General features: G+C 37.1%; 1 protein-coding gene across 2 annotated transcripts in view; it reads right to left on the reverse strand.

The window, feature by feature from the left end:
- LOC148956741 (protein N-terminal asparagine amidohydrolase-like) overlaps nt 1–13,548 on the reverse strand; it is a 63,161-nt gene extending 49,613 nt beyond the window's left edge. The window contains exon 1 of one of the 2 annotated variants that reach the window (XM_089087170.1): nt 13,389–13,548. The gene's annotated coding sequence lies outside the window, so the exon portion shown is untranslated. The remainder of the gene's footprint in view (nt 1–13,388) is intronic. The other variant, XM_089087175.1, reaches the window with a different exon arrangement.
- Between the last annotated feature and the right edge of the window lie 8,071 nt (nt 13,549–21,619).

Genomic DNA, 21,619 nt, shown 5'->3' on the forward strand with positions numbered 1-21,619 from the left:
CAAATACATAAGTAAACTGCATTATAGTGCCTAACTTATTAGCATAGAGACAATAAATTATCCTTGTATTTTGGTGTCAATTTAGGAGAGTGTCGATTCACTCCTAGGTTTTCAATGTATTAGATCATAAATACCGACAGCCTCAGAGGGAAATTTATTCAAAAGGTTCAATCAATCAGATGCAGTTTGGAACAAAACAAATAAAACGACATAATCAAATTTTCTCAATGGTTTTCCACCCAAGTGGTGCCCTTCAAAATGCAAAACATTCAGCCTATTTTGATCTATTTCAGATTAAAATAAACAAGGTGCCACATACTTACAACTTTGGAACAGTCCTATAATACAGTAGTTTTATAAGTTGAAGTGAATAAGTTTTACAGTCCTCCCCAAGCCCTGCCTCCATTAAGTGGTAGTTACCATTACTGTTTCCTTTTATTCCCTTCCTCGTCTTCCCTACATTCGTTCACAACCACAAGCGGATCTTATAGTCTTCTCAGTGATTCTGGTATTTTTTCATTTGTCTCTTGGTTGTCTAAAAAATGTCGGTCCGACATTTATGATCTAAATAATCTTGATGACAAAATCCTTACTTTCCACAAAAACACTGAATGACAATTATGTGGCTCAATTTCCCGAAAAAAAAGTTAAAAATATGCTCTAATGATAAATCCGATATAGGCTAAATGATTACATTCAAATACTAATCCGGAAAAAAATGAAATTTTTCAAAAGAGGTAAACTAGAGGAAACAAATAAGTTAAGAAAAGTATTTAAAAACAAATTAGAAAATCTGCCAGAACTTATTATAAAAATAAAGTTAAAGACCGATGCCAGGATAAACCCAAAAATTGGTATTCCCAAATCAAAATACTTGCCGTCAAGAGGCCAAAACCACTAAACTTTAATTTAGATGAGCCTCCAAAGACAACAGCAAATAATTTTTCCAAAGCCTCCCTCCCCTATCCTATGTAACTCCTGGTGTTGCAACCCCTTTTAACTTCCCTAAGATTTCCCCATTTGACGTGGTAAAAAAAATGAAAAATTAAGAAAAGCAAACACTTGCCCATTGGATATTCCTGTCCCACTTATTAAAGCCTTTAGTGATAACCTCTCAAAGCCCGTTTCTATTCTCTTCAACCAATGCACTCAATCTGGACTGTTCCCTTCCCTTTGGAAATAAGGTTTCATAACTCCAATAAAAAAGAAAAACGGTAAGCCTGGCTTTGATGGCATTCGTCTTATCTCTCTGACTTCTAATTTTTCAAAATTATATGAAAGCTTTCTTACTGACTGGCTCAGGGACCAAGTCCATCCCCTCGTTGATCCTAGGTAGTTTGGAAATCTTAAATCTACATCAACCTCACATTAGCTTACCCACCTCGTTGCTTCCATAGGGAAACTACTTGAGAGACCAAACACCTGGCTAAATCTAATTTCTGTTGACCTACAAAAGGCTTGGAGGCGGATGGAGTTCGTCCGAAATGAGGCAGACTATGTCTGCTGACCAAGTGCCTCTGGATATGGGGTTTTCCCTAACTAAACGCTCCATGTTAATGGGTAGGCTCAACCTGATGAGGTGGGTGAAGCCCACCCCAGGGACTCTCAGTATCTAGGCAAATTCTAGCTCTAATTAGATCCCAGGCCTAGGGTCGGTTGGGCCTGCAACCCTCCACCCGAAAATTTTACTGCAACGAAAAAACGATGATACTGCCTCGGATGACCTACCCCCCCTTCACCTTCCACGACCCCAGCATGTCCCTGGACCGATTTCAGACCATCGAATGAATCTTATTGACGAAGGTGGAATACGTCTCGCCACCTGGAACGTACTCACACTCAACTTTCATGGAGCTAAATCAATGCTTGCCATGGAACTAAAACACTTCAATATAGCTGTGGTTGGTCTTACGGAAACCCGCCATGTCGGAAGAGAGTCCGAGGATATTGGTGAAGGATATCATCTGATCTGGTCTGATGACCCAAAAAGCAAGACAAATGGTGTAGGCCTCGTGCTGAACGCTAGAACCTAGATATGCTTTCTTTCTTAAAAAAAATTTTCAGACAGAAAACCACTGGCCCAACTCCAGAACAAGCATGGAAAGTGATAAATTATGTTATGTTATGTTCCCACCAATCTGATTTCTGCAGAATTGCATGATCAGCTATACGCAGAGCTTTCAGCTACCCTGTCTACGAATCCCACCCCACGACATCGTCACTCTTCTGGGAGACCCTAACGCGACGGTAAATGACAGGGAGGGCGTGTGGAGAAGTGTTTTCGGCCCTTTGACTCCAGATTCACTGAATGACAACGGACAAAGACTCCTCCAGCTCTGCAATATGCATAATCTGGTCATATCAAACACGCTCTTTCAGAGACGAGATATACACAAATACACTTGGTATAGTAACGACGGCCAGACAAAGAAGATGATCGACTATGTTATGATCTCGGGTCACTGGCGCTCGTCAATAACAAATTGCCGGACTTATAGGTCGGCCGAGCTTGGAAACACAGACCATAGGATTGTAGTCGCCACACTGAGGCTACGCCTGAGAGCACAAGGACAAGAAAGACGGCCTCCCAAGCTCAATCTGAGTAGTCTGGCTACATCTGAGATGCAACGGAAGTAAGTTGTCGATATCTCTAACCGGTTTAGCTGCCTCCAAGTTCTGGAGGACCCTGAAGTAGCATGGAAGTCTTTCAAAGATAATATACTCGATTCTGCTGGCAGTACCATTAGCCGCAGCAGACATAAGAATAAACTCTGAATATCCCAGGAGACTCTGTCTGTAATCGAGCTGCGCCGGAAGGTCCAGTTGGCAAAGAATATGCCAGAGTACAGACGACTGAATGGCCTGCGCAATAGCCTACTGCACACTGATAGGAAGACCTTTGTCGACAAGAAAGCCAGCGATCTCGAAGATGACTCAAGAAAAGGAGACACCTGCTCCCTGTACAAACACCTCTGTGAGCTGACAGAAGTGAAGACTTCCACCATGAGCTGTGTTTTGTCTTCTGACGGAAGCATGCCGGATGACGATGCAGGCCAACTCTCTGCCTGGAGGAGTCACTTCTCAACGCTTCAGAATGCCGAGGTAGTTGCTCATCCTGACCCTGATCTGATTCAAGCAGCCATGACCACACCCGAGGCTAATTCCGACCTCGTATCGCAACCGTTTACCACCTACGAGATCCAAAATGCTTTAAAACGGTTAAATAATAATCGAGCCCCCGGCGTCAGTGGTATTTCTGCAGAACTCCTCAAGTACGGGGGTGCAGCAATTATTCTGTGGCTCCAGCTAATCTTCTCAGCTGTATGGACGACGGAAAGCATACCGAATGACTGGCGTACTGGCATCATACTGCCGCTCTGGAAACGTAAGGGCAGCCGTAAAATCTGCTCCAACTATCGTGGGATCACGCTTCTCTCCGTTCCTGGTAAACTCTTCGCCATGTCACTCCTGGACAGGTGTTCCACCTTTTTGCGGAGAAAAAGAAGAGTCCAGCAAGCCAGATTTATGCCCGGCAGGTCGACGACGAAGCAAATGTCTACTGTGCGCCATTTGATCGAGAAGACGCGAGAGTTCCACCAAAAAGCGTACATCGCATTCGTGGACTTTAAGGCGATTCTGTTGATTGCCGTTCACATTGGCTGATACTAAGAACTACGGGTCTACCCAAGAAATATTACTCACTTTTTGAAAAGCTGTATGAGGATACGGAAAGCTGCGTGCAAGTCAATGGAAGACGCAGTCCCACATTCTTGGTGAAGACTGGCGTCCGGCAAGGTTGCACCGCTGCTCCCGAGCTTTTCAACTGCGTCATAGAACATGTTATGACCAGCACGACAAATCGCCTTCAGTTCGGTCTTCAGTTCGGAGACCGGATACTTTCTAATTCTGACTTCAGCGACGACATAGCGTTTGCTACAGGCACAGTTGAAAAGGTCACCAAAGCTCTCCAGGTGCTATCAGAAGAAACCTTGATAGTTGGACCGAATATCAACTTGCAGAAATCCAAAATTAGGCTCCTTGAGCTCCCCACGTCGCGTTCTATTGTAAAGGAAGTCAACATCGGAAGCAACCGAGTAGATGTGGTTGAAGACTTCACTTACCTGAGATCTTTTCTGTCAAATGATGGCTTGATCACAAAAGAGCTTACATCTCGAATTGCCAAAGCTTCGGCACTGGCTGGGAGGCTTAGTAGTATCTGGTAAAAGCCAGAAATAAGACGCTTTACCAAAATGAATATTATAATGTTTTATTAAGCACTATCTTGATGTATGGAGCGGAGACGTGGCCCGCTGCAAAATCTATCCTCAGTACCGTCAATGTCGCACAGAGAAAACATCTTCAAAGAATTAAAAGACTTCACTGGACTGACTTCGTTAGCAACCAGACTCTCCTGCCACGTACCGCTCAAACTCCTTTCTCGACGCAGCTCTCCCAGCGTACTGTTCGGTGGTACTGCCACCTCCTTCGCATGCCACACGACGCCCCAGCACGGGTCGCATTTGACTTAAACCCCACCCTACACGGATGGAAGCGACCCAGAGGACGCCCACCCACTAGGTTGAAAGACAAAGCCGATGGATGCCTCGCCCAAGCCCACATCCCGGTGGAAGAAGCTAAGAGCCTGGCAAGCGATAGGTCAACCTGGAGGCGCCTAGTCTCATCGTTCTCTACGCCAAACCCTCGGCAGGAGCCTTAAGTCAAGTCAAGACAAAAGGCTTTCGATCTGGTTAACCATAATATTATGATGGAAAAACTTATTGAAGAATTCTAGGTCAAAACATTTTTAGTTAAGCTCGTTACCTTATTTCCTGCAAACAGATCACAGGCAGTCAAATATCAAGATGGCTACTCCAGCCACCTTCGCATTCAAAATCGTATTCCCCAGGGTACTATTCTTGGCTACCTCTTGTTTTCCGTCATGATCAACAGCCTTTCAATGAATTACCCTTACAGGTGGAAATTTGTCGACGACCTAACAGTTGTAGAGACATTTTACAAAAATATTTATAGCAATCCAATCGGTATCCTCCATGGAATTGCAGGCGACGCTTTTTCTCTTGATATGACTGTTAATCCTTGTAAATCCACCATAGTATCTGTCAGTTTCCTCAAGTTCCCTCCTCTTTTCATTCATCCTATTCCTCCTGAGGTTTCATCAACTTCCTTTAAACTCCTAGGTATTTCAATATCTTTTTATTTGAATTGCGTCTCCTACATAAATAATATCTTCCGTCAAGAAAACTTCTTACTTTCTCTTCTGAAACTTCTGAATAAACTTAGTTGCCCCCTATCTCAGTTACTAAAGGTATATATTTCTTTTGTACGTCCTTTGGTCGTGTACAATTGTCCTTTCTGGCATCCGGGCCTCTCAATGGTAGCAACCAAAACATAGAAAATGTTCAACGAAGAGCCCTGAGGATTATTTATATAGAAGGCAAGGTCCCATATTTCTACCTCCTTGATACCCTCAAACTTGATACCCTCGAGTTCAGAAGAAAAATTTGTGCCTCCATTTTGGGAAGTCAGCACAAATAAACCCCCATACTGAAAACCTCTTTTCTAGCCGCCACTCACCCATAAGAAATCGTCATCCCCGTATTCTATCCCAACCCATCCCCATCCTTTCTTCAAAACCCTTTTCTACTTACAATATAAAAAAACTTTTATTCCCTTTTTTTCCAATAAAATCAAACAAAATCAGGACCCGTAAGTTTGCTAAAAATTTAAATTGTTTTGTATATATTATTTTTTTAATTTTTGAAAATTTGGTTATTTATTTGTTATTCTTTTCAGCTTTTTATATCATGACCTGTAAAATACTTTATAATTATGACCTTCTTCTTCTTCATCTTAAAAAAAGCACCTGGAATCCTAAACGGGATCCTTTCCGCTTAGGGGCCCGACCTGTATTTGTGACCTTTGTATTTTGTATTTTCTGACTGTTACCTGTTGTGTTTTGTTACAGTGGTAACTATATGTTGTTATTGTATTTGTTATTTTATTTTTTTATATTGACTAAGAAATGTGAATTCGGCCCACTAGGGATTGTAATAGTCTTTTTGCCAATAAATATCTATCTATCTACCTATAAAGTGCTTTATGTAAATACTGTATATCAAGCGACCACTAAATAGCCTTTAATACCACCATTACAGTCTAGTAAAATATTATCTTGCATTTGAATCGAAAGGTCTCCCAACCAGTGGTTTCACTACCCCAAAATTTTAAGGGGTTCCCCAAATTTTTCAGGACTTTAGGAAATTTTTCCAAAGAAAAATGCATTGATCTCGAAAAATTGACGTCAGCGAAAACCAATAGGTTGTATTTCAGGTTATGATCGTGTATCCACAATCATTAAGTTTTAGGAAAATTCTGGAGAACGCAATTCCTTTTGGGGAAATCAGGGAAACTTTGAAAATAGGTGAGAGTGGGACCTTAATTCCTGAAATGTATCATGCAAATCAACATTAGCAGTGCCTCCAAGGCTGTATCCTGGGGTTTGAGGACTTAACCCCCCCCCCCCGAAATTTTTTGGTCCGACTTATAAAAACGTAACAAAAATGGGCACCACAACTTTTGGTTCTTGGGAAATCCAGACCTTTTTGATTAATCCAAAATGCAAAATCTAAAATTATGTCCACTTTTGTCGCTTATAGAAATAGTGAAAAAAGTAGAACTTATTATATACAAAGGGATTTTACCGTATTTTTGAGGCATAGAAAAATCCTTCGAACCTGAAACTTATTCTCTGGTTTTTCGTTCTCGTATGAAACTTTTAATGTTGAAGATAACTTCTTTTGAGTTAGCATACAATGTAAGAATGTAAGTTGTCCGGCTTGGAGTACCTGGAGGGCAGTATAATGCTTGTTAATGCTACATTTGTAACAACAAATTTGAAAATGCTGCCTAAAAGGGTGTTCATTTAAATATTCTTACGATTTACCCCACTTATATAATATAGTACCAGGGGATCGGACTTTGCTCGGTAAAGTGGATTTTAAAAATAAAACGATGTCCTGTGACCCCCCCCCCCCCCTGCAAAAATGCGTACGCCCCTTACACTGATTCACAGAAGAAAAAAAACTTGTTTGTGCATTTTTTTTAGATTTGTTTTTTTTAACAAAGATACAAAGCAGAAGGCATTTTTTCAAACTCTATCGACCTTTCCAATTGGCATCACTGGCAAGTACAGAGGCTGGAAGATCTTATTCTAATTCTTGGTTGCTTATAATAAATGCCACGGGGTTTTACAAACGACAGAAATAGAACCAAACCCAAAATTTTGGAAAACTAAGGACATTTAAAGAATTTAAGATGTTCTAAGGTGTTAATTCAATCCAAAGATTAATAATTTATAGAAATTCATGTTATTATTATTGCAATTTTTCTCACGTAATTCCGGAAAAAATTTTGAGCTGCTCATAAAAAAATATACTTTAATTATTTTTGTTTCTTAAATTTGAATATTTTAGGGGAACTGGTCATTAAAATCATATTATTATAAAAATACACGGTTAAAAAAAAAAGTCACTGCACCTTCAGGGTGCAGTGACCGATTCATGCTTTGCCTTAAAAAAAAACCTACAATTTTGTCATATGAAGGGTGCACGTGGTATATTACCCTTGGCATCTTTGAGAAGTTGTAGATAAAAAAAAATCGATTATTTACTAAGTATTGCGTTACATGAAATTCATAAAGATTTTAGAAAACTGAAGGAAATTAAAAAAAAGTTTCGTATACGTAGCTAATATGATATATAGGAATTTGTGCTATTATTATTGCAATTTTTCTCCCGTACTGCTGAAAAGAATTTTGAACTTGTCATACGACAGAATGCTTTCATCTCTTTTTATTCTTGAATTCTAACACTATAGAAGGGCTAATCATTAGGAATGAGAATTGTGCTACTGGAATCACCATGGTCGAAAACCCTATACTGGATAATTACAGTCCCACCTTGAAGCATTGAAGTGCCTTATTTTTGTATTCTTCTTTTTCTTCAGCACTAGAGGGGCGCTGGAAACTTCAAATTCAATTTCAAGTTCACTCACTATATGAATTCTAACTAATGTCACTCACTATAACACTATAATACACTATACAACAGAAAAGAAGAATATTTAAAGAGGGTGCCTACAAAGTGAGTTATACTCGAAAACCGGCACCCTTAGAAAAAAAAAATAATAAACAAAAACATAATTCTTTGCAGCTTTGGAGGAAAAAAATTGCAATAATAATATAAAAAAAATTTATGTTTATTATTTTAGCAAAATAACTTAAATTTTCTATTGTCTTTCAATTTTCTAAAATGTGCATGTATTTCAAACAGGACAATGTTTAATAAATAATTGATTTTTTTTATCTTTAACTTCTCAAAGATACCAAGGATAATATACCCTATGGACTATTTATATGATAAAATTACAGTTTTTTAGGTAAAGTAAAGAAATGTGAAAAGTAAAACCTACATTCGATGCCCTATTTAGAAAAGTCAGGTTGACTTATATAGTTTCTTTGCCTAAGTTGGACTAAGATCTTTTTCCATCGTTTATTACGTGTAATTTGAAAGCCTAAAATCGAACAAGATTAATTAAAACATATTGTTCTAATGAAGGGAAAATTGAAACTTTAGAAATGAACAAAATTACTGCTTCGTGCTTTATGTAACATATTTCTGAAGAACGTTATTCAAATATACTGGTTCGTAAAAACATTCCCCTATATTTGTAGAATTCTGAAGAACTAACACTTCGCTGAAAACTAAACTTATCTAACTATTTTATAGATAATTGAAATTGTTTGGTAAAATGTATTGATCTTATAGCCGGTAAAAGTCTATTGAGAACTTTATAAATTTGTCGTTTATTTTTTAAAGGCCACTTAAGAATTTTTCTATTCATAATCTGTTGTTTTTTTTTGCCTAGATTTGTGTTTCCAGTAAATTAAGCACTGAACATCTTGAAAAACATATTTGGTGATACTGTTTAATTATACGGAACACACTCAAGAATTTTGCTCTGTAAGATCTGATAAAAATCGGCTTGCCTCACTGCAATCACTTATGTTTTGTTTATTTTGACCAAAAAAAAAAAAAAACTGCGATATAATATATTTTAATAAAATATTTAATATAAAGAGGTGGTTAGGGTAGGTTGCGTTAGGTATTTAATATAATGCGTTCTGCACGGCCTGCTTTCAATAATTCTTTGTCGTATTTTAAAGGCCGTACCCAGAGGGGGTTTCGGGGTTTGACCCTTCCCCCCTCCCACAAAAAATGTTTTTCCGACTCGTAAAAACCTGACAAAGATGAATATAATTACATTTTTGATGCGTTTTCTGACGTTTTTTGTGAGCCCCCCCCCCCAAAAAATAAAAATTCTTTGTAACACACCTCCCCCCCAACCGCCGGAAAAATCCTGGATACGAATTTGCGTAGTTTCCATAATCTTGTTTTTAAATTATCATATTTTCATCCTATTTTGGTATATGTCATTAGGATTAACCTAACTTCACTTCTAAGGTGTGTTAGGTATAATTAGCAAGAACCTATTAGGTACACATTAAATTTTAATCTTTTTCATGCATTGACAGGAGGCACAAATAGAGTGTGGGAAGGGATAGGGCAATTACCACCGAGATATTGAAAAATACATCTTATATCCATTAAAAAATAGAAGAAACAACAAAATTGCCCGCTTTGAGAATTGCGTCTCCCAGAATTGGCCTCTGGTTTGAAAATACGTCTTGCCTCCTTAAATTTTCGTAAATTGCCACCCTTGACTAGTAATACTTTAGAGTAAAAAAAAAAAAATCAAAAGGATACCATCCCTTTAATGCCGAATTTATATTTTTGAATTCTTATTTGGATCTCACACAGGCTAGTGAGGGACGGGGGAGGGGCAGGTTAAAAAGATAAATCTTCTTTAGCATTTTCAATAAAAAATTGAACAAACAAAAAACTCCCCTCCAAGATTTTGACAAATACATTTTTCGTATCGTTATTCTTTTTTCTCGTTGAAAAATTCTCCCCTTTTCCCTTCATTTTGAAGAATTGACACAACTGATTCCACATCCATCCAAGATTTTTTTGTTCTACACAATTAAAACTCCCTGAATTTTAAGACATTAAACTGGAACAGGTTTCCAAATTACTGATTTTTAACTCTATAGTCAATACACTTTAAAAATAAAGTCTTCCTAGCATGCAATCCATAATTACGAGAAGCTCCAAAACTGATAATCAAAGCAAGAAAGAAGCGCCGAGATTAAAAATTGAATTCTCTGTGAAAATTACAACCATAGGGTATAGACATTAATTTCCCAAGAACAGAACCGACCAGCCTCCTGGCATAACTGACTTCCTTTTGTCCAATTCCCACAGAATGGCCCCCCAATAATTTATCTACAATGGACATTACGTTTGCAAAGGGGATTCTCGCTTGACTGACATTTTGGATAAGCTGATTATATTATTTAGTTGGGTTTTAAAAATAAGTAAAGGATTGATTCTGGGATAAAATTACTTTGAATCCTTTGAAAATACAAAAAATAAGATTCTCGGTGGGTACAACGAAGTTGAAGCTTGGTCATCTACAATTTGGTCTTATTTGTAATTGAAAAAAAAGAATTAAAGGGGCGAGGTAGGTTGCAACTAGTAGAAATTTAACCAATTTAATTCATTTTTCAATTCATTTATCTAATACTAAAAAGTCTAACTCTAATGCAGATATATAAAATAATTGACGTTAAAAATAAATATTAAATTTTCTTTATCAAATGGAGGATCTAGTAACTCTTTCCATTTAAGTTTGTAAGAGTTTTTTTTTATTATGGAATGCCATCCTAATATGAAGGGACAGGAGCAATATCTTTAGGCATAAAAATAGTCGGTACTGATGCATTATATGGGCACCTCAAAAAAGTCAAGTTTGGTTAATGCTAATGAAATAAAATAAAATATGATGAATATATAATAGTTTATAAACAAATTTTGGCTATATATTTTCACATTAGGGGGGGGGGGGGTTAAAGTATGGAATATATTAAATACGTAACCTAACCTAGGTACCTTCCCCCCCTAAACCCCAAAAAACAACAATTTAAATATCGGAAACGCAATGAATATCACGCTTTGCATTGCATTTCTCTAATGCGGTCTCTTGCAATTAACCCATCTGGTGGGTTTTTCGTGACTGGTTTCCCTGTACAATATATAAAAGTGACCATATAACGCACCAGTACCAAATAGTTTATTGACGCATCTTTTTTTAAAAGAATATTACAAGTTTAAGTTTTCAAAAAAATCTTATCTTCCTCAAAAATGCATTGTTTCTCTCCAAAAATTAATTAGAAACATGTTTTATTCATTTCTTTTGCTTTCCGTTTATAATTAAAATGAAAAAAAAAATGTAATAATGGGTATAACTATTGATTAAAACTGTTAAAAATATTGAAAAAGTATACACATTAACAAACTCCCGGATAATTTGGTTTCACGTCTGGAAACCTTTATCGACGAATAAAAAGGAAAAACTTGTTTAAACAATCAACACATACAAGAATATACCATAAAGAGATGGAAAAACGCTTACACGTCAGAAGTTTCTTTCTCTTTTTGTTTTTGTTGAGTGACGTTTTTCATCTCTTTGCCACTTTCATGTATGTCTTAATTCATTAGTCTAGTTTTTTCTTCTTATAGGGCTTTCATGTGTGAAGTAAAAATTTGAGATTTTATCGGTCCATATATTGTTTCACCATCAACGACTCCTCACCCGCAATATCAACCCAAACGAGGCCCCGTCACTAGCCCGGAACCTGAGAACCTGGAGAAGACTGACGGCACTGTCAACTAGTTCCCTGTACGCTGGCGACCCTGCTGAGCAGAGTCGCCCCTAAGTCAAGTAAGTCAAAGTAAGTCATCTTGATTAAACGTTTTACCATCACTGTATATTTTCATTTCATTATGATCTTGAATTGATAGCATTTGCTTGCTATTAATTTGCTTACTCGTTTGACCTATTCTAAGAACCGCAAGAAAATCGAACTCAGATTGTCTGATATCCAAGAAGATGGAACTACTTCCTGTCGCTGAATTGTATTTGATTATTGATTAGTAAGTACTGTTTTTTTTTTTATTCAACAGCAAAATCCACCCCACATGTAAAGCTGTCCAATTTGAAATTACGGCCCTGAATTATATTTTACAATATATTTGCGTCGTCGGAACAACCATTATTTTTGGTACTTGTTTAGTATCCAGTAAACACGCGAGAAGTGAAGTTTCGTTAATGCCAATGAAATAAAACGAAGTATGATAAAATTATAATAGTTCAGAAGCAAATTTGGGCTATATATTTGCACATTAGGGGGGTGGGTAAAGCATACCTAACCTAACCTAGGTACCTTTTTTGGCCCCTTCAGCCCCCAAAAACTAAAGTTTAAATCTTTGTCACAGAGTGAGTAATACTTCACTAGGCAGCAAAGACCTGTTTTTCATATAGTATCTTTGAGTTTTCGATGCGGTCTTTCTCGCGTGTTTACTAGATTTTAAACAAGTACCTTATTGTTTTTGCAATTCTAAGTCGAGGGCGTATAATTTAATCACCATTAAATGTTTGTGCGTAGGTTTATATATTTACTTCTTTACAGTTTGACGTAAAAACAAAACTAACAAGAGAAATAGTAATCAGTTTGACGACAAAATTTCACAAAGAAGGCTATTAAGCCCTTTTTGGTATTCAAAGTGCCCTTTTGTGGTAATCCTGGACCCCATTCTATCCCTTCGCTAAAGTTCGCGCTAATCTTGATAATGAATCTTTTGGAAGGGGTTTAGCTCCGTCAGAATTTCAAGATATTTACAGTGTTCCTCATCATTCCCTTAATTTTGACGGATATTTCCCATAATTCCCTAGTTCAAAAATCTTTATTAAGAATGAAGGAATGCAATTTCTAATTAAATCGAAAAATTATGGCACCTCATAAATTGTATTTCTAGGACTGGATACTATTGCTGAATTTAGGGTCGGATAAGGTATTTCAAATTTCTTGCCTAAACTCTTCCCTATTTTCAAGGCAAGACAGATTTTGCTAAGAACACCCTAAATTTTGAAACATTAAATAAAAATCTCAATTTTCACTTAATATCTACTTATCTCAGACTGTAGACTCTGGAAAGTTGCTTTGTTAATTAATAATTAACGACAAGAAAAAACGAGTCAGCAAGAAAATCCTAATATTTATTTTCATCCCCCTGTTTTAATGAAATGCCCCTCTCCAAGAATTAATTCATGCGCATCTGCCTATCCCAGATCCACCCAACCCGAAACACAAAATTAACACTATTTTGAGCATTAAGATAACCACTAACCTTTAGCTGAAGAAGATCCTTGCTTGAATATTTACCTTCTCCCCCTTTTTGCCACTTTATAAATAATTTTCCTTAGCCTTCTAAAAATCGACATAACATCAAGAACTGCACTATCTTTCAGCAATTGAAACACGATCGTTTTCTGTCAAGCAATTGAGTTCTTCATCTCTTATTGGCGCTCTTCAGATGAAGCAGGAGGATGCGCTAACAATCCGCTACAACTTCTCCCAATCATCGTCACCTGCGTTTCAACAAGTAATCTTACGAAAACAGTGCAAAATCAATCATTTAAAGAAATGGTACTTGTCAATCGTACTGAACATACTCAAGAAATGCAGTTAGTTTAATTACAATGAAACATACCAAAATCTGAGGAAAATATAATACTTTAGTAACAAAATTATGGAAACTACAACAGAGAATTATGGAAAGCAGGTCACCCAGAACGCATTGTATTAACCCTAGAAGGATAAGCATTCATAAAATTAACGACATCAAAACGCAGTTACCATGGAAACGGTCGCATTGCACAAACTGACCTCCCCAATATGCTAATATTAAGATTAGCCAGTTTTGTGCCGTCACTGAGTTTTAATTATCTGAACCGATTGGAGAAATATTAAGGGTGAGTTGAGAAATTTACGAAAGCTTATCATCTACGTAACTTTTTCACCTATTCAGGAAAACTCATTTTTGTTTATTAAAACTGTGTAATTCTTACGCTTTTCCAGTCTATAAGGTAAGATCTGTTTTCTATCGTCGTCTATAAGCTTCTTAGCAAATTTCTTCGGTTATAGCATATGAAAATACTCAATTTGGCCATTTTCTTATTTAACCTGTTTGTTCCCCTATCCAGGGGCGAATATCCAGCATTATTATTGTGGGTGGGGGGGGGGCAAGAGAGGTCCATATCCGGATAGTCAAAGGGCATGGGATATATAATATTTTTTTCTCCGTATTATTGATTGGAGTGCAACCCCCCCCCCCCAATAATGTGGAGAAAAAATTGAGGCAACTACCTCAGCTTTGCAGTATTCGATCAGACTCAAAATCAGTCAAACAACGGAAGTGACAGGTGAAATACATTAAATGGCATCTATAGAAGGAAAAGAACGACCCGTAGCCTTTGTCCAGCGTGCATTCGTTGAATGCCTACCAATTTTTGCAACCACTGAAAAAAGCCATTCAGCGGTGAACACCATGTGAAGTCATGCTTATCATGTCCTGTTTAATACACTGTTTGGAGATCTGTTTTTGATAAATCTCACTTGCTTTTAAAATATACTTTTATGATGAGTTTTAGAAGTCAATATTTCTTCAAGTAGTAAATTTTACGAAATCTTTTCATCTACGTAACTTTTTGGGAAGCTTACCTTTCTAGGGTTAAATACTTAACCAACACTATGTATTAAATATTAAATTAAAACATACCTGGATAGTAGTTTATCTCACTCAGGTTAAGCTGATTATCTCTGAGTGCGCACAGAGAAACCAGTTTTAAACAGATCAAGGACAACAGTGTCGTCGGTATAATACACAAGCACCTAAGAAATGAACCAATCAAATGAAACTCGAAAAAAATACGCGTAATATATGAAAGCTTACCGAAAATTTTCAAGACGCAGTCAGATGTGAAGTATTGTTTCACAAGGGGAGGGGGGATACCAAAGATTGAAAAACAACTTCCTGTCCGAAAAGTATCACATATTTTATAACTTATTGCGAAATATATTTTGGGTCTTCATTTAAGAGGGTGTGTGAGGCGGTAGGAGAACCTCATGGCTGCCCTGTGCGACCCATGTGTTTGTAACACATTTGTGGATATGTCGAGCCATTGACAAAGTCATATTATAAAGCATAAGCAAAACCAAATGGTATATACAGCAAGGACCTAACTCGAGTCTTAACAGAAAAAAGTACTTTTTAAATAAATAATTATCTGATAAGTTTGTGCTTGCATCCACATAATAAAATTTGCGCAATCTCGTTGCAGTAATAATGGAAACTACCGCTTTGATTACATATTAATTTGAAATCAGATATGTTACTGCCATATCCAAAATGCAATTGACACGCTGTAATGCTTTTGAAGTACCTAAATTTCGAGGGTTTATGCGTGCCAGAAGTGCTTTAAATTGCCTTGCACAATGAGTAGCAACTTCTAGGAATCAAGTAAAGCGTTTTTTTGCAGGGTGCATATTTTTAGCTTAAAACCATCTAAACTTCCCAGTACGAGGAATCTTGGTCAATATCAGTCTGTAATATGTTCAACATAAATACACCCAATTTTGGAGAAAATCAATAAAGCATAACCTGACGGATATGAAAACTACAGCCCTTATAATTGCTGTAAACAGCAATTATGAAAGTTTATAATACCCAAACAAAATTACATCCACGGGAGATTACATTCATAGAAAAATTCTACCTACGATACGAAATGATGATACGAAATGAGGAAGGACAGGCTCTATAAAAACATAGCATACATTATATGTGCAAAGAAAGTATCAATTGGTAAACCCAGCTGAGGTTATTGAGAAGCGTATTTGTGATTTCTCTACTGAATGCCAGAAGTCTTCATACCTTTGGTCAGCTCTGTTTATCCCTTGTTTGTAGTTGTGTGTGTTTTTATTTCCGTTGTTTCTTTTTTGTTTTTCTTGATTTTTACTGTCTTTTTCTGGCCTCTGCCCAAATGATATTGATACTGATATTGCTTGTGAGATGAGATGATGATTGATATTGCTTGTGAGGATTGGAAACTTACTGATTGTGTAAAGGGAAATATTTAGCTTTCAGAGCTGAGTTGCGGACATAGTCGATTGTATAGTTGGCTAATATCCAATTATTAGGTTTAAGGTCACATTAATTTTATATAAGAATCTCCACCACTTCTACCTTACTTTGAAGGAGTGACACAGAGTTTAGACAAGCGGGTCAGTAAACAGAGGTATAAAACCTTATTGTTCTTGGCTGCATTGTTTCCTAATACTTAAGATGTGATCCTAAATTTCTGGGTATTCTGACATTCAACACCTTGGTGTTGAAAACTAAAGACCTCTTTTGAAGAGGACAAGAACTGGAAGAAAGTCACTTGTTCGTGCGAGCCTGTTTTTTCGTGCCTGATTCGTTCAACGGTACTTGTATGATATACGCCCTACCTAGTGTTCTTTTAACATGTTTCTCTGACACTCAATCCTAATGAAATATACTAAAGTAAGATAAAAATATAACACTGAAGAAAAAATGGGCTATATGTTTGCATATTAGGGGGTGGGGATGGGGGTAAAGTAAAGCGGGTCTGCATACTTAATGTGTTAGGTACAATTATTCTGCGTATTATGTAATAAGGATTGTTTTTGTAACATAACATTGTCCAAATACTTTACCCCCCCCCCCAATGTACAAATATATACCCCAAACTATATATTTTCCATCTATTCTGTCACTCCTCTTTGCCTTGTCTCACGCTAAGCTGAACAAAACTAACGAAAAAACCTGTTTTCTAATCCGTCAATGAATGAACAGCTTGAAGGGTAGGGCATTTATCATTCGTGTACCCATTCAACTAAAGCATGTTTTTCTTTTGTCCTTCTCTCGTTGAACTAGTCGAAGCACTCTAACTTTGCTTTAGGGCTCAGCTTCTATAGAATTTCCGGGACGTAAAAAGTAATTTTTCTTCTATAAAAAAATTACATATAATAAAGCAATAAAAGGTGGAACCTGGATCAAAAGTTTTGGGCATCCCTTTTTCTTCCTTTTTTGCTTGTGTATACTTAGAGATGGACAATAAAATTACAATGGGATATATCCAAATAGATCTCTTTCATTTTCTAGCCTATTCTCTTGCCCTGATTTCTTAAACTTTCAAAAAATCTTTAAAACATTTTCATCCCTGAAAGTTTCATATTTCCTGAAACTTTCAGTGTAATACCCTTAGCTTTAGTAGTACTACTAGTAGTAGTTGTAGTAGTAGTGGTAGCAATCGCAGCAGTAGTTTCAGCAGCAGTCATAGTAGTAAAACCAGTTGTAGAAGTAGTAATAGTACTATGTACATAGTGCCTTTTGGCTATTTGCACATCCCCCTTAACATGCCCTGAAAATTTCTTTTTCAAACCCTTAGTATCAGTAGTAGTAGTAGTTGCAGTATTAGAAGTAGTAACAGTAACATACAAATATTACCCATTGGTTTGATTGATTGTTCAAAGGCAACGCTATGCCGCTGCCTATAGTAAAGGCCATACGGCTCCAATGTTTAATTATTTATTATTTATGGGTTTTTTCCAGAGGTGCTTCATACGGAAGGAGTCGTCGCATAAACTTCAAAGAGGGCTCATTCGATTGGAAATCGAGGGTTCTAGTGCCATTTTTAAAAGTCCAAAGTGATTGAAGGGCAAATACCCCCCTCCCTTCTTTTACCAAATGCATCCGATAAAATTTTTGAGATAGCCATTTTGTTAAAAATAGTTCAAAGATCATATAACAAAAACTCCGGTGTCGATACAAACCCCAGGACCCGGGGGTAGGTGTTGTAAGTTATACCCTGGTGGTATATATGGGTCTTATGAAAGGGATGCTCATATAAACTTCAAAGAGGGTTAATTTGATTGGAAATTGAAAGTTGTAATTCACTTTTTAAGAGTCAAAAGAGGTCAGAGGGCAACTAGGCCCCCCTCCTCCAAGCCCTTTTTTCCTCAAACCCATCCGCTATCAACTTTGAGATAGCTATTTTTTAAAAATAGTTCAAAGATCATATAACGAAAACTGGGGGTTTTCGACACAACCCTCAGTGCCCGAGGGCAGGTGTTGTAAGTTATGCCCTGGGGGAATATATAGTTCTTATGGAAGTAATGCTGGTAAAAACTTCAGAGAGGGCTTATTTGAATGGAAATTGAAAACTTTAGTTCAGTTTTTGAGAATCAAAAGAGATTGAAGGGCAACTACCCCCACCCCCCTCCGCCCCTTTTTGCCAAATGAATCCGATGAAAATTTGAGGTATGCAATTTGTTAAAAAACAGTTCAAAAGTCAGATAACAAAAGTTCAGATGTCAACACAGCCATCCAGGGCCCGGGGGCAGGCGTTGTAAGTTAAGCCCTGGGGTCATTTATGGTTCTTATGGCAGGGATGCTCGTATAAACTTCAGAAAGGGCTCATTTTATTGGAAATTGAACGTTTGAGTTCACTTTTAAGAGTCTAAAGAGATCTGAGGGAAACTGTCCCCCTCCTCCGCACCCTATTTTCCTCAAACCCATCCAATAAGAACTTTGAGAGAGCCATTTTTTTTTCAAAATGGTTCAAAGATCATATAACGAAAAGTCCGGGGTCAACAAAATCCTTCAGTGTTTGGGGTAGGCGTTGTAAGTTATACCTGAGGAACATATACAGCTGTTATTGAAGGGATGTTCGTATAAACTTCTGAGAGGGCTCATTTGATTCGAAATTGAAATTTCTAGTTCAGTTTTTAAGAGTCAAAAAAGATCATAGGGCAACTATCCCCCCACGCCCCGTTTCCCCCAAATGCATCCCAGGTAAATTTTGAGATAGCCATATTGTTTAAAATAGTTCAAAGGCCATATAAAAACTTCCGTGTTAACACAACTCACCCGGTGCCAGGGGAAGGCGTTGCAATTTATGCCCTGGGGGCATATATGGTTCTTATGGAAGGGATGCTCGTATAAAACTTCAGAGAGGGCTCATTTGATTGGAAATTGAAAGTTCGAGTTCACTTTTAAAGATTTAAAAGATGTCTGAGGGCAACTAGCTCCCCGCCCTCCATGCCCTGTTTTCTTCAAACCCATCCGATAAGAACTTTGAGATAGCCTTTTTTTTTTAATAATTCAAAGATCATATAATGATGGGGTTGTTTCGACTCCGTTGTCAGAACAACCTCCCAGGCTCAAAGGGCAAGCGCTGTAAGTTATGCCCTGGAGATATATATTGTTCTTATGGAGGGTATACAAGTAAAAACTTTAGAGTAGGCTCATTTGATTAAAAATTGAAAGTTCTATTTCAGTTTTTAAGATTCAAAGAAGATTGGAGGGCAACTAGTCGCCTACCGCAACCTCTTTTCTCCAAATGCATCTGATAAAAATTTTGAGATAGCGATTTTGTTAAAAACTGTTCAAAAGTCAGATAACAAGAACTCAGGTGACAACACAACCCCCAGGGCCCGCGGGCAGGCGTTGTAAGTTATGCCCTAGGGGTATATATGATTCTTATGAAAGAGGTGCTCGCATAAACTTCAGAGAGGGCTCATTTGACTGAAATTAAAAGTTGGAGTTCACTTTTTGAAACTCAAAAGAGATCCGACGGCAACTAGCCCCCCTCTTCACGCCTTGTTTCTCAAACCCATCCGATGAAAACTTTGAGATAGCCATTTTGTTAAAAATAGGTCAAAGGTCAGATAAGAAAAACTCCTGTGTCGGAGCAACCCCTAGGGCCTGGGGACAGGCTTTGTAAGTAATTCTCTGGGGGCATATATGGTTCTTATGGAAGGGATGCTCGTATAAACTTCAGAGAGGACTCATATGATTGAAAATTGAAGTTCTTGTTCACTTTTTAAGAGTCAAAAGAGATCAGAGGGCAACTAGTCCTTCTTTCCACGCCCTATTTTCCTCAAACTCATCCAATAAGATCTTTGAAAGAGCCTTTTTTTCAAAATGGTTCAAAGATCATATAACACAACTCCGGGGTCGACACAATCCTTCAGGGATCGGGGTAGGTACTGTAAGTTATGCCTGGGGAACATTAGCTGTTATGGAAGGGATGCTCGTATAATCTTCAGAGACGGCTCATTTGATTGGCAATTGAAAGTTCTAGTTCAGTTTTCAAGAGTCAAAAGAGATCAGATGGCAACTATCTCCCCATGCCCATTTTCCCCTAAAAGTATCCGATAAAAATTTTGAGATTGCCATTTTGTTAAAAATAGTTCAAAGGTCAAATGAAAAAACGGTGTCGACACAACTCCCAAGGGCCCGGGGGCAGTCACTGCAGGTTGTGCCCTGTTGTCATATATGGTTCTTATGGAAGGGGTGCTCGTATAAACTTCCGATAGAGCTGATTTGAATAGAAATTGAAAGTTCTAGTTCAATTTCTAATAGTTAAAAGAGATCCGAGGGTCGCTAGCCCCCCAATGCTTTTTTCCCCAATCTTCCGATACAAATTTTTAGAAAGCCATTCTTTTTTAATAGTTTTAAAGTCAGATAACAAAAACTCCGGTGTCATCACAACCCAAAGGGATCAGGGGGCAGGCAGTGTAAGCTAGGTCATGGGGCCGTATATGGTTCTTATGAAAGGGATGCTATTATAAACTTCAGAGAGGGCTCATTTGAATGGAAATTAAAAGTTAATTAAAATTCCTAGTTAATTTTCTCAGAGTAGAAAAATTGATAAGAACACATATATGCCTCCAAAGGATGCTCGTATAAATTTCACAGAGGGCTCATTTGATTGAAAATGCAAAGTTCTAGTTCACTTTTAAGGAGTCAAGAGATCCGAAGGGAAATTATCCCCCCCCCACGCCTGTTATTCCCCAAACCCATCCGATAAAAAATTTGAGATAGTCATTTTATTAAAAATAGTTCAAACACCGGATAATAAAAATTGCGAGGTTGACACAATCCCATTTTTTCACTTGGATATTGTCACTTTCGCACCAGCTTTGATACTTTGATGAACATTTTGATTTTTTTTTAAAGTTTGATTTTAAAATGAAGAATTTTTAAAAACTTGAAACTTTTTGCAATCAAAAACAAAAAAAAATTAATTAAAAAAAACTTTCCGAAAAATAAGTTGTTCAAAGAAAAGTGTAGGCCATTTTAACTTAAGCTTAGCAGATACAAATACCTGTACAAAATTCAAACTCAAAACGACCAGATATTACTATTAAAGAATAAATGAAACCCAAAACGAACAGAAATTAAATAAACAATCATAGAAAAAACATACAAAAATAATAATATAAATGAATAAATAGAACTTAAAGTGAGTAATGCTTAGTAATGCTTAGTGAGTAATATGAAAATCAATCTTGAAACGAAAAAAAATATTTTCCTATTGAAGTATAAATGAAACTCAAAACGAACAGAAATTAAACAAACAATCAATGCAAATAACATACAACAGGTATTAATATAAACGAATAAATACATCTTAAAACGAGTAAAATTAAATTGAATGTGTAAATCTAGCATAAAAGGAACAAAAATCACTACAAATAAGAGTTTGGGTA

The sequence above is a fragment of the Artemia sp. Qi Xiang Cuo genome, chromosome 1, assembly GCF_049724085.1.
Source record: "Artemia sp. Qi Xiang Cuo chromosome 1, ASM4972408v1, whole genome shotgun sequence".
Classification (NCBI taxonomy): Eukaryota; Metazoa; Arthropoda; class Branchiopoda; order Anostraca; family Artemiidae; genus Artemia; species Artemia sp. Qi Xiang Cuo.